This window comes from Sapajus apella, unplaced genomic scaffold, assembly GCF_009761245.1.
Source record: "Sapajus apella isolate SASKATOON/1434 unplaced genomic scaffold, GSC_monkey_1.0 scaffold26, whole genome shotgun sequence".
NCBI classification, from domain to species: Eukaryota; Metazoa; Chordata; class Mammalia; order Primates; family Cebidae; genus Sapajus; species Sapajus apella.
Genome location: NW_022436966.1, coordinates 20,879,374 through 20,892,500, shown reverse-complemented (window position 1 = coordinate 20,892,500; position 13,127 = coordinate 20,879,374). Strand labels below are relative to the sequence as shown.

General features: G+C 33.8%; 1 pseudogene; it reads left to right on the top strand.

Annotated features, from left to right (window-relative positions):
• The first annotated feature begins 234 nt into the window (after positions 1-234).
• Positions 235-13,127, top strand: part of LOC116560389 — a 76,311-nt pseudogene continuing 63,418 nt past the window's right edge.

Genomic DNA, 13,127 nt, shown 5'->3' with positions numbered 1-13,127 from the left:
AGTAGGCTCTATATTTGTGGTTATGGCTCCATATTTGTTGTTAAATATAAACACAAATAATGAGGACAGAGAGGTGAAATATAAAATAAAGAAAAATAGGACATATCACTAATAAAAAAATTGATAACCAGAACACTAATTTTTGTATATATGAAAACAATTGTGGGTAAAAAGATTTCTATAATTATTTAGGGTGTCTTAAGCCATGCTAAGTAAAACAAGAAAGAATTCGCAATGGATGTAGATCAGTCAATAATAGATAGTGGAAGGTATGTGTGTGCAAATGACCCCCTTTGCCATAGTGAGATGATGCCAGGTTGCATGACATAAGCAAGCTCCCATTAATTAATGACCCAGGTATTTTTAATTCATGAAAGTGTGAAATGTCTCAATATTTCATTAGCATTGGGGCTTGGTGGAGAAGAGATTATGAAACAGGTAGAAAAGTTGTTTCCTTCTTAATGACATCTCAAAAGGCATGACATTATTCTCATGGATAAAAGGGAAGAACTGATATCAGTATTTAAACACTACACATATGACTTCTTATTTTACTGTTATTTGAATCAGATATGGCTGTAAAAGATACTTAATAAAAGCAATTACTCACATTTAACCATTGATGATTTGCCTAAAAATAATTTTCTTATGTTTGCTTTTTTCTTATATCATTTCTGCAAGTAATATTTTTAACTCTTCTGCATAACAAAACCTGAAAAATATAAATAAATTCAGAAGTCTAACTGGTAATAATGTGCAAAAGAATGCTACCTATCACCCCACCCTGACATCTTCTGCTTATGGAAGGGATTACTAGTCAATTATGGCATTATTGCTGAGGCCTGATACAGTCTAAATACTTTCAACATAGAAGTATACCATTAATTGATAATAATTGGCACAAAAGATCATTTTTTATTCCTGGTCAAGCTGGGGTTAAATGGCATATACTGGAGAAGAAAATTCCCCTTTGCATAGTCTTTTTCCAAATGGCTTCAACTTAATTAACCATCAAACAAATACTTCACAGGAACCTTATAATAGTTCTGATGCTAAGCTAATCCCCAGGGTTTACAGAACACTCAAGAGATATAAATCTAGTTTGAGAAAGCAGATAACCTTCACGGAATAATTAGAATTAAGGGTTACAATGTGAGGCACATATTACTAAACTTATATTTAGAAAGAGGAATCAGTTGGGTTAAATTGATGCAAAAAGATATATGAAAAATGGTACAACTTCAACCAGGCATGTAAGCAAGGTAGGCTTCAGAAGGTATCTGAAGGTATTCAAATCTGTAAAATTTGTGACCATGTTAAAACAAAGCCATATTCCTAAAATATAGGGCAACCCTCAAACACCCTTTCACTCAAGAAGGGGCAAAGACTGGCCTTCAGAAGCTTTCCGTGATTTCTACTCCCAAGTATCATTCCATAAAGCTCATGTATAAAACCAAAATGAAATGAGATTCAAAGATTGATTTATAGATATGTAAATCAAATATAAGATTAGTATATTTTAGGAAGAGCCTCCAAGCAAGACAACACTAAATATTGACTAAAAATGTAAAAAAAAAAAAAATGTCTGTTTTTGTTAAAAGAACACTAGCCTTATGGCATTTTCTAAAAAGTGCTTTTGGAAAAATCCCAAAACCAAATTTATCGGACAGATTGCTTATTGCTAAGAGAATTTGTACCATGATGTTATGTAATACAGAATATGGTAAAGCTTTATTTTTATTTTTATTTTGAGAACAGCAAAGAAAAATAAAACCCAAATACCAAACACTAAATGAAGCCAACAGCTTATTGAAAAAGACAAGTTTACCTATTTAGTGCCTTCAGTTTCCTATTTTTGGACACATTACTCTAAATCCTTAAATGGCAGGTGGAAAATAAAATGAAAAAGAAGAAAAATCTACTCTATGCCTGGCATGTTGTATAACACTTTAAATGTACTTTCTTGCTTAATTCTAAGGTTACAGACATATTTCATGTCTTAGTCCATTTGTGTTGCTATAAAGGAACACTCAAAGCTGAGTAATTTGTAAGGAGAGGCTTATTTGGCTTGTGGTTCTGCAGTCTGTATGAGAAGCCTGGCACCAGCATTTGCTTCTGGTGAGGGCCTCAGGCTGCTTCCACTCCTCACAGAGAGCAAAGAGGAGCTGGTGTGTACAAAGTTCACAGGGAGAGAAAAAGGAAAAGAGTTGTTAGGGAAGTACCAGAATCTTGACAGGGTCTCTGTCCCCCAGGGTGGAGTGCAATGGTGCATTCTCAACTCACTGCAACCTCCACCTCCCAGGTTCAAGCGATTCCCCTGCATTAGCCTCCAGAGTAGCTGGGACTACAGTAGTGTGCCACTAGGTCAGGCTGATTTTTAGTAGAAACGGAGTTTCAACGTGTTGGCCAGTCTGGTCTCGAACTGCTGACCTCATGTGATCCACCTGCCTCTGCCTCCCAAAGTGCTGGAATGACAGGTGTGAGCCACTGCACCCAGCTGGAAGTTCCAGACCCTTAACCAGCTTCTCAGAGATCTAATAGAGCAAGAAGAACTCAATCATTATTACTAAGACAAGGACAGCACCTAGCCATTTATGAGGGATCCACCCCCATGACCCAAGTATCTCCCATTAGGCCTCATCTCCAACCATGGAAATCACATTTTAACATGAGATTTGGAGGGGTCAAATGTTCAAACCATAGCAATTCTACAGTAAGTGAAACTGAAATTCTACGATGCTAATTACATAAGATCCACTCTTTTTTTGTTATATCCTAGATGACCTATTTAAAAATTTAAATTTAGCACCTCACTGGGTTTGAATAGGATGAAATTCACAGGCAAAGCACCACCTCAGCTACTAACAAATGATAACTCCTATTTTGGCAGTCAATACCAGCATATCAATAATAGCAGAGAGATACTGCAAAGAGAAGCCAGAAAACAGGTCACAAACAAGTAGCAGGTTAGAAAAAAATGAAATGTTTGTTGAATATGGACCAATACATTTGGGAAGCTTATATAATATTCCTGAAAAGTAGAAGTCTTTGGCATTAACCATCCCTAACGTTGCAGGCTAGCTTCGCCATGTACTAGTTGTTTTCATCGGCCAAGGTCATTAACTATTCTCAATCTTAATGTTCTTATTCATAAAACACATAAAATAGAAATAAGTGTCAGCAACCTCAGAGGGTTAGTATGAGAATTAAAGGAGATAATTCTTATAAAGCTACCAGCATAGTGTTTATATGTAAGCACCTCTCAATAATCATTAGTTGTCCCTCCCTCTTGTTACATGGTGTAGAAAGTTAAAGTAGGGTCACAGAAATATTTTTTTTAAAGAGTAGAGACCTAAATTCTTTTCCATGTTTAATCACTGATTTGCTGTGCATCGTGTTTTTGTGCTGTACAAAATAGGAATAGTAATATTCCCCTTCAATATCTCAGGGGGTCATTATGGAGATCAAAATTGTAAAGCATCTAGTAGATAAGTGCTTTGAAAGTATAAAGAGCTACGCTGATATACAGAGCTATAACAATGTAATGTTTGATGATCTTTTTCACTTTATGCTTTTTCCAGATTAATTTAAACAAATACAAAACAATTGTGATTCTCATGCACTCTTTCTGTTTGCTTATCTATAGGAGCTCTTCCACAATTATACAATTGAAAACACTCATTCAATTTTGTGGCCAGGACAAACTTTTTAAATTAAAAAAGTATAAATAAGGGAAATAATTTATTTCAAAGGCAATGGATATTTTTGTTTGTTTGTTTGTAATATGTTAGCAATAATGACCAAAGGTCATGTGCCCAAACAGATCACCAAACTCTGATCCCATCTGATGATCAGTATGTAGTCCAGCAAATCCACTAGCCATTTGATATATTAATAATCTGGTCTCCCTTTTGCAACCATGATAGGCATGAGTAGTTCATTACAGCACTCCTACAGAGTGTAAATGCAATCTCAAGAGACCTCTTATGAGGCACTAATGGCAGCAACTCCCCAGCAACTTCAATATGCACAGAAGTGTTAACCTATTTTCTAGAACACAGCAAATATCTTTGGAAGTCTTTACAGAATCTTAAGCAAGGAGTTTCAGGAGAGAAGATCTCAAATATTAAACAAAAAATAATCAGCACTTATCCCCTCTTCCCTAATTAATACTACCGTGCCAATTACATATTCTGTATCATCATCTTTGAGAAGAATGTTCAGGGAGAAATATCGGATTACTAATGCGAAAGAAGTTTTGCAGGTTGCACCTGGTATCATTAGAAATGAAACTGACAATGAAATATTGTAAAAGTCTGACATCATCAGTAATCCCTTCTTTCAAACAAAAAAAGTCTCAGGAATGTCCTTGTCATTTCAATTCAGCTTGAAGTGCTTTTACAGCATGTTATCTGTTTCTTAATATTATCTTTCTAGCTCCTTAGCGGTGTACAGAAAGCTCCATGTGCCTTGAAATAGGTTTTGCTAAGACGATATTTTGGTGAAAAAAAAGGAAACAGTGGACATATATGCCATAGGCATTTACCGAATGCAAATACCTCCGCAAAACTATACCGAGTACAATCATATATAAGCATGAAAGAAGGACATAGACAAGTCTTCTGGGTAAATGAGTGAGCAGAAGACCTGGGTCCAGACAGAGGACAGCAAGGAAAACTTTGGGGTTAGAGCATAAAAAGTACATCAAGCATGATATAAATGGTGAATGGCTGAAAGTGTAATGGCACCCGGTTTGAGATTTTGTCCATGGCTGGCATCATCCAAATTTATAATTTCTCTCAACATTTTTTTTCAAAGAATATGATAGCTATAAAAATTAATAACTATATAACAGATTTTAATCAGAGCCAAATAAATTATAAAATGATTATTCACATGTGCCACAGGTTAGTTTTAGATGGTATTTGGGAAAAAAAAGATACCATATGTAGTCTGGTTTTATTCTTCCTTCTATAATTAACCACTGCTGATATGGAACAAGCACATGCTGCTTGTAGGAATCTCTAATGAACCTGCAATGAATCAGCAAAGGATATCACAGAAGTTACTAAAACAGGAACTAAATATATTAGATGGAAATAAACTTAAACATTAGTGTTTCATGTAAATGAAATCACCATCAAGGTAGTCCAAATAATTGCTTTACTAATAACTCTTACCTCCTCCACAAAAGTTCAGATTTGTTATCCATTGCAACTATTATTACAGTAAAAAGGGGTCTGAAAGCAATCATAATATCCTAGATTTTATTTTCTGCAAAGCTGATGAAATTTATCAATATCAAGTATAGAAACACTTTCCTGGTCATCAAAGTGGGAAAGAGGTTAGGAAGTTTATTTATGTTTATGTGGATATATGTATATTTATATATATGCAGCTTATGGATATTTTGCCATGTAAGCCTACAGTTAAAGAATTACTTCCTTCTGACACATCCTTCATCTTTAGGATTTGCAAAGGATGAAGTCTGGTTTCTCTTTATATATGCAAGAATATAACTAGGCAGGGAAATATTCAGCAAGAAAATAACTCAGTACATGTTCTATGAAGTGATAAGACACGGGAAACACCATGTAACATAATATTAGAAGACTATTTCTTTAGAAGCCCTCAATAGCCAGATCATTTACAATCTTAAGTTTGAAATGGAAAAAGCATACAGCCAAAATTATTAGTAGAAAAGAAGTAATTTATGTCTCTCATTTTTCCTGATACTTTATTCATAGGACCAGCAATGCTAGAACTTAAAGGTGATTTAATCCATAGGTCCTATTAAGCTAATCTTAAACTTTGGCTTTCTCACAGAGACAGTGTAGGTGATTTATGTCACATCTGAGTTCTGGCACACTAACTAATTTGTCATTCTGAGCTTTACCTATAAGCCCATCTTTTCACTCATTGGTTCAGAATCTAAATCTTAGAGAACCCTGAACACATATTTTTTTTAATACGTATATTTTATTGTACTTTAGGTTCTGGGGTACATGTGAAGAACATGCAGGATTGTTGCATAGGTACACACATGGAAATGTGGTTTGCTGCCTCCATCCTCATCACCTATATCTGGCATTTCTCCCCATGTTATCCCTCCCCAACTCCCTACCCCCTGCTGTTCCTCCCCTAGTCACCCCCAACAGACCCCAGTGTGTGATGCTCCCCTCCCTGTTTCCATGTGTTCCTATTGTTCAACACCCACCTATGAGTGAGAACATGTGGTGTTTGATTTTCTGTTCTTGTGTCAGTTTGCTGAGAATGATGGTTCATCCATGTCCCTACAAAGGACATGATCTCATCGTTTTTTATGGCTGAATAGTATTCCATGGTGTATATGTGCCATATTTTCCCTGTCCAGTCTATCATCAATGGGCATTTGGGTTGGTTCCAGTCTTTGCTATTGTAAACAGTGCTGCAATGAACATACGTGTGCTATTGTAGACAGTGATGTAATGAACATACGTGAACATACATATTATAAATCTTTATAATAGAATGAGTTATAATCCTTTGGATATATACCCAATAATGGGATTGCTGAGTCAAATGGAATTTCTATTTCTAGATCCTTGAGGAATCACCACACTGTCTTCCACAATGGTTGAACTAATTTACACTCCCACCAACAGTGTAAAAGTGTTGCTATTTCTCAACATCCTGTCCAGCATCTGTTGTCTCCAGATATTTTAATGATTGCCATTCTAACTGGCATGAGATGGTATCTCAATGTAGTTTTGATTTGCACTTCTCTAATGAGCAGTGATGATGAGCAGTTTTTCATATGTTTTTATTTTGCATATGGTAGCATACTTTCTCACCTTCCAGCTCTGAAGACAGAGGGGAAAAAAAGAAAATATATCGCTGTAATGCCAAAATGATAGTTTCAGTTTGATGGCACATCCCCTTTGATAATAAGAATAGACTTTTGCAAATAATTTTTATAGTCACAGCAGTATTTGCCATACCTCTGATCATCTGTTCCCCTGGAGGAAAATTTAGGAATGTAAGGCTGATTAAATATTAGAAAATATATTAATGAAATTCAGTATATAAGGTAGATTAATGTGGAGAATTATGTCATTGCCAAAAGCAGGAAGAAAATCCAACATCCAGTTGAATGTTCAACATTCAACATCCAGTTTTATATTTTGTGATCACTTACTATATGCTAGTTAAACTTTCAAGTGCTGAAAAAATACCAATAAGCAAAATAGAAAATTAAATATTCCTACCTTCTGGAGCTTACATTCTTGATTAAAAATAAAAATAAGCAAACAAAAAAACCCTATTAGCAACTGATAAAGAAGGAATAAATTTCTATACTACCTAAAGGATATTTACTAAGAACTGCTAAAAGCCGAATAATTCGTTTGAATGGTGAAAGTATTTCTTTTAAAAAGAGAAAACAGATGATGAAGTCCACTAACAGTATGTCTGTTTCACACTATACAGAATATCCAAATGGGTCCAACCAATAAGGCAAGAATAAGAAACAAGGCTATAAAAAAAAAAACAAAAAAAAAAAAACAGAAAAGGAAAAAAAAAATCTGTTACTATCCACAGATGATATGGTATGTATGTAGAAAATTCAAAGTAAACTGTTTACCACAACTAAAATCAGAGTTTTATGGGTACAAAAGCAATGTACAAAGCTCAATTACATTTCTATATATCAATAATAAACATTTAGAAAATAAAGTTCAAAGAGACTATTTTAATTACATTAAAAATGCAAAGTAACTATGAATAAATCTAAATATGTACAAGATCTTATAGACTATCATAATTTCTATTAAAATATTCATGGAAAATCTATATTGATAATATATATTTGTTTATATATAGTGTTTAAGAATTAAAGTCTTAATCATCTAAACATTTCTTTCCTTCTAAATTAACCTATTTAATGCCATTTAAATATGAATCTCAATATGTTTTCGGGTAGTTAGGTAAGGAGACTTGGCAAGATGATTCTAAAATTTGTATAGAAGAGAAACAAACAGAAGAGCTAAGACACTGCTGAAGAATCAAGACCAGATAGGAAGATTTGCAATGATTATTATAAATTATGGTTATTAATTTTGTTATTAGCAAAGAAATAGACAAATAGATCTATTTGTAACAAAAGGGAGCTCAATAAAAACCCACATCTGTATGGAAAGTTGAATTTGAAAGACTTGATAGTTCATATCCCCCAGGAAAGAAAAGACTTGGGTAATTGGTTATCTATACAGACAGGTAGATAGACAGACAGCTATTGATACATAGATATTGTCATGGATATGTAGAATTTAATTAAGAGGTCAGTTTTGGAAATCATATATGTATCATAACAGGATTCTTAATGAGACATTGGTGATAAAACATAAAGTATAATATTGATCAATGATAAATTCGATTTATTTAAAATAAAGAATTTATAGTCATGAAAAAACACCAAATGAAATAAATGAAAATGCTGTCCATGAACTGGGAACAACAGTTGCAACACATATTATTGACCATTCCTTAGTACTAAGAAAACATAAAGAATTGTGATAAATTATGTAGAAGAAAACCATAGGAAAATGGGCAAAATAAACAAGCAGAAATATAAAATGTTGGGAAGAATGCTAAGACCCCATGTCAGAAAATGAGTATTAATAGAAATTAAAAATGTTTTAAAAATTCAACCAATTGAGAAAGGCCACTGCAGTATTTAGTAATGTTCATTGCATGCTTAAAATTGACCTAACAATCCTACTTCTATCCTAAATACTCTAGACAAACTTGAATACATGGACTAGGAGACATGTAAAAGACTCATTATGGCAGCGTTTTCACACAAACCAAAACTGAAAATTAAGCAAAAGAGTAAATGTGATTGTTACCATATATAACTTCTTGAGTTTGAGTTGTCCAGGTTCCTGGCATGTTGAACACGGAATTGAACAAAACACACAAACAAAGCAACAAAATAGTGAAACAGTAAAAGCAGAGGTTTATTGAGGCAAGAATACATTCCACAGGATGCAAGCAGCAGAGCAAAGGGCTCAAGAGCCCTGGTTGCAAGGTTTTCTGGTATGTAAGTACCTTTTAGAGGTTTCCTATTGATTATCCTCCCATGTGAATGAAGGATTTGGCTTGTAGCCAATTAGAGGCCAAAGTGAGTGGCACTTGGCCAACCAGAGGTCAGAGTGAGTCTGCTGGCCTTATGCAGATGAAGAAACAGCCTGCTTGGCCCAAGCTAAACCAGAGGCTGGAATGAATTAGCAGCTTACATAAATGAAGGCGTGGCCCACGTTGGCCCATGGCCAATCAGAGCAACTTGACATTTTTCATCTATGAGGCAGTGAAAGGTGGGGGTTGTATGAAGAGCAGCCTCTGATCCTTTGTTACTTGGGTGTGGAAAAGTGAGGTTTTCCTTTTGATCCAGTTCTAGGAAGTCAGCACAAATTGGACTTAGGTTCCCTGCCTCCAGACCCTATTCTCCTGCCTCACAATGGATGAGTACATTATAACGCATTCACACAACAGAATATGATAAGGCAATTAAAAGAAATAAACTTTAGCTATATTTATTGATATGGATGATCCCAAATTTAATGTGAAATTTGAATATTGTACTAAAACTCATTAGTGAATGTTTCATTAATTTGGATTTCAAATGAATTGGAAATTATGTATTATTTAGAGATACATCAATTAAGTTTCAAGAGTAGAAAAAGTAGTAAAATAATTAACAAAATTTTAGGTCAGTGGAGTCGGGAGACAATCTATGAATCTGACTTGTTTCTGCACATCTTCTGAAAATAAGTATGGACAACTTTTGTTCTGAAATATTTTTTCAAAGATGTCTATATAGCCATCAGCCTTGAATGACAGAGTATCTCCCTCTGGGGTAGAGGAATATTCTGCTTGCTATCAAGAATGATAAAGATGTCTTCCTCTGGGGCAAAGACTGGGAGGATCTCCTTACAGTCCCCTCAAAATAGTGTGGCTTCCTAACCTGGAGTTACCCACCTGAAATGGAAATCCTATGTATATGAAATTTATCTCCAGTATCCACACCATCTTCATGGGACTTAAGGAATAGGTCAACAGGTTGAGGAATGGAAATATGAAATTTATGTTCTCTACTCTGGCATAAGTATTATAGACCTTTGCCTCTGTCCTAGGAATGCTGTGTCTTCTACCACCATCCACAATACTATGACAGGTGAATTAAGCTTGCAGGCAGAGTAAAATCTCTGACCCTTCATAGTTCTTGACAAATGGAAAAGTCTAGTAGGAAAGAGAAGAATGCAATGATGAGTTTCACATGTAGGGCTTCTTGTTGGGGAAAATGTTTCATTTATTGCCTTGGATGGTATATTCACATAAATATATGTACATTATTTTTAAACGTATAACATAAAGAAAGGCAAATAAATTAAAATTTAAATTATTAGTAACCCAGTTTCATTAGAATCATTACCACAAATATATCAGAGTTAAATGATTCCATGGCCTTTCTTTCAGGGAAAAAATAAACCATATTATATACATTTTATATAAGCTTTAAAGTTGTTATGCTTTCACATTGATTTAAATATTATTTTTAGATGTCTCTGATAATTTTCATCTTTAAATTGATTGCTTTTTATATTATAATTCTTAATGATTGGAGATTGTTATATGGATTTACCATAATTTATTTATTTAATGAATTTTCTATTGTTGAACACATATTTGCTTTTGTCTTTCATCCATGGCTTCTAATTCATTCAATGAAATTCATATAAAGTAGCCTACTCCATGTGCAGCTGCAGAGATTTATACCAGTTCTGGGAATGCATTAAATATAGCTCAGATCATTAAATATAGCTTAAAGATGACTCAAAGTATAATAATAAAGGTCAAAGAATGCTCGGTACTAGAGAGTTTAAACATAACTGCTTTAACAACAACAGCCTCCATTGCAAAGAACATATTTGGAAATAAATTCTTGATGGAATGAATATATATTGTTTTACTCCTAGGAAGATGATGATAGATACTTATGACAAGTATGGTGTCTATACACATCATTCATACTTTGATCTATCACTTTCTTTGGCACATTGAATATTTATGTGCCCAAGCAAAGCAAGAGCAAGACAAATTATTGGGAAGTCATAGAATGCAGCTTTACATTTTTTGAGTGAGGAATACACTTTAGATTTAATTTTGACATGTGAGAAAAATGAGAATGACAAATGGACATTTTAATAGATACACAAGTAGAATTTAATCTCCTGTTGTTTATAACAGATACCTTTTGGAGACATGAAACATGGGACAGACCAGTAAGCAAAGAATTTAGCAGTTGACATTTTTCTCATTTTAATGACACTAGTTATTTCTCTCAATTTATCCTCTAAAGTTTAGTTATGATAGAATGACTATTAGTAGAGATACAAATGATTTATCCAAAATATTTAGAGGAAGATATGTTACAAGTACGCAGAATTCTTCATATTAGCAGGAAATATGGTGCATAGATCTTATATAATATACTCAATAGTGTTGACATAGCACTGTATAATCAAACTTTCTAATACAGCTGTAGTGAAACATATGAAGAGTTCACTAAACTCTAAAGAGAAATAAAGACTGTGAAGAACCGTACATCTTTCATTTCAAGTTTTGCTATCAAATGAATTTGCTGCGTAATTATGTACAAATTTTGGTTTATGGGCTTTTCTGGATTTTGGATTTACATATGAAGCAGTGTATTTCAGTGTGCTATGGCACACATTAGCACAGCAGAGCACAGAAGAGTATAAAATACTTTTCATTACTGAATAACTAATATCATCTATGATAGTTGCAAAAATCTCAAATATGTTCAGTCTGTCAAAAATATTTAGGTACCATTTTGAACTTATCTTTATTTCACATACTGTTTAAGACACATTACAAAATATCAGATAAGACATATGTATCTGCATGCAATTAAATTGAAAGTGGCCATGTTTACATTTAATAACAATATATATTAATATATATTAACTATATAAAAACATATTGTTTCTGGCACCAGAAAATTAAAAAAAAAAAAAAAACTTGGCAAGTTATGGTTTATACTGCCACCTATTTTCTGTGCTTAATTTCTGGCAAGCCAGAATATATTCATGGGTTAAAAACAACATGCTAGGGAACTAATATACAGAAAACTATGTTCTGAAGCTGGTTGTGGTGTTGCATGCCTGCAGACTCACCTGCTTGGGAGACCAAGGTGGAGGGATTTCTTGAGCCCAGGAGTTCCAGGCTGTAGTGTGTATAATTCCATCTGTAAGTAGCTACTGCACTTCAGCCTGGGCAACACAATGAGATCTAGTATCTTTAAAAAAAAAAAAAAAAAGTAAAAACAAATTAAACTTTAAGATAGAAATTTAAATTATTTTAAGCAGAGAAAACTATATTCTGTAACATTGAAACCAACATCCTTAGATGGAGGTCTAGATTGGTAAGTGTCATGCATTCTGCTGCAGGTGCTATCTTTCACTACCAGATTAGATGCTAAAATCATTGTACACAAGACCCAGATAATTTCTAAAGTTAACTTCCCTATGATGTTGCTTGATGCCATGAAATACAGTAGCACTATTTTCAGCTGCAAATTTTTTGTCTTACCTTAACATATTTTTCTCAGGAATTCAAGTACAATAATAATAATAGCTGTCAAAAATTATTGAGCATTGCCTATGCATTAAGCATTATTCTTGGTTCTTGTAATACTAGATTTAATGTTTACAACATCTGTATGTAGAATATTATTAGGATCTACTTATTGTACACAAGGGAACTTGCCTAGAAAAGCAAAGACCTTTACCCAAGGCTATGCAAATAAAAAGGGATATACTCAATTTGGAATGAAGTTCTGTGTGACCACAGACATTTGCTCTGGAACACGATATTTTTTTTATCTGTTAGCTATGGTGACATTAAACCTTGGGTGTTTGTTAGCAACAGAATATCATCTGATTATGATATTGTAAACATACATGATTGCTTTATTTGTTGACTTCACTGTAGCTACTAGATTTTCACAGCATTTAGTATGTGTTCAGAATTATGCTAAAGGCAAATTCAATTTTTAAAATACTTTA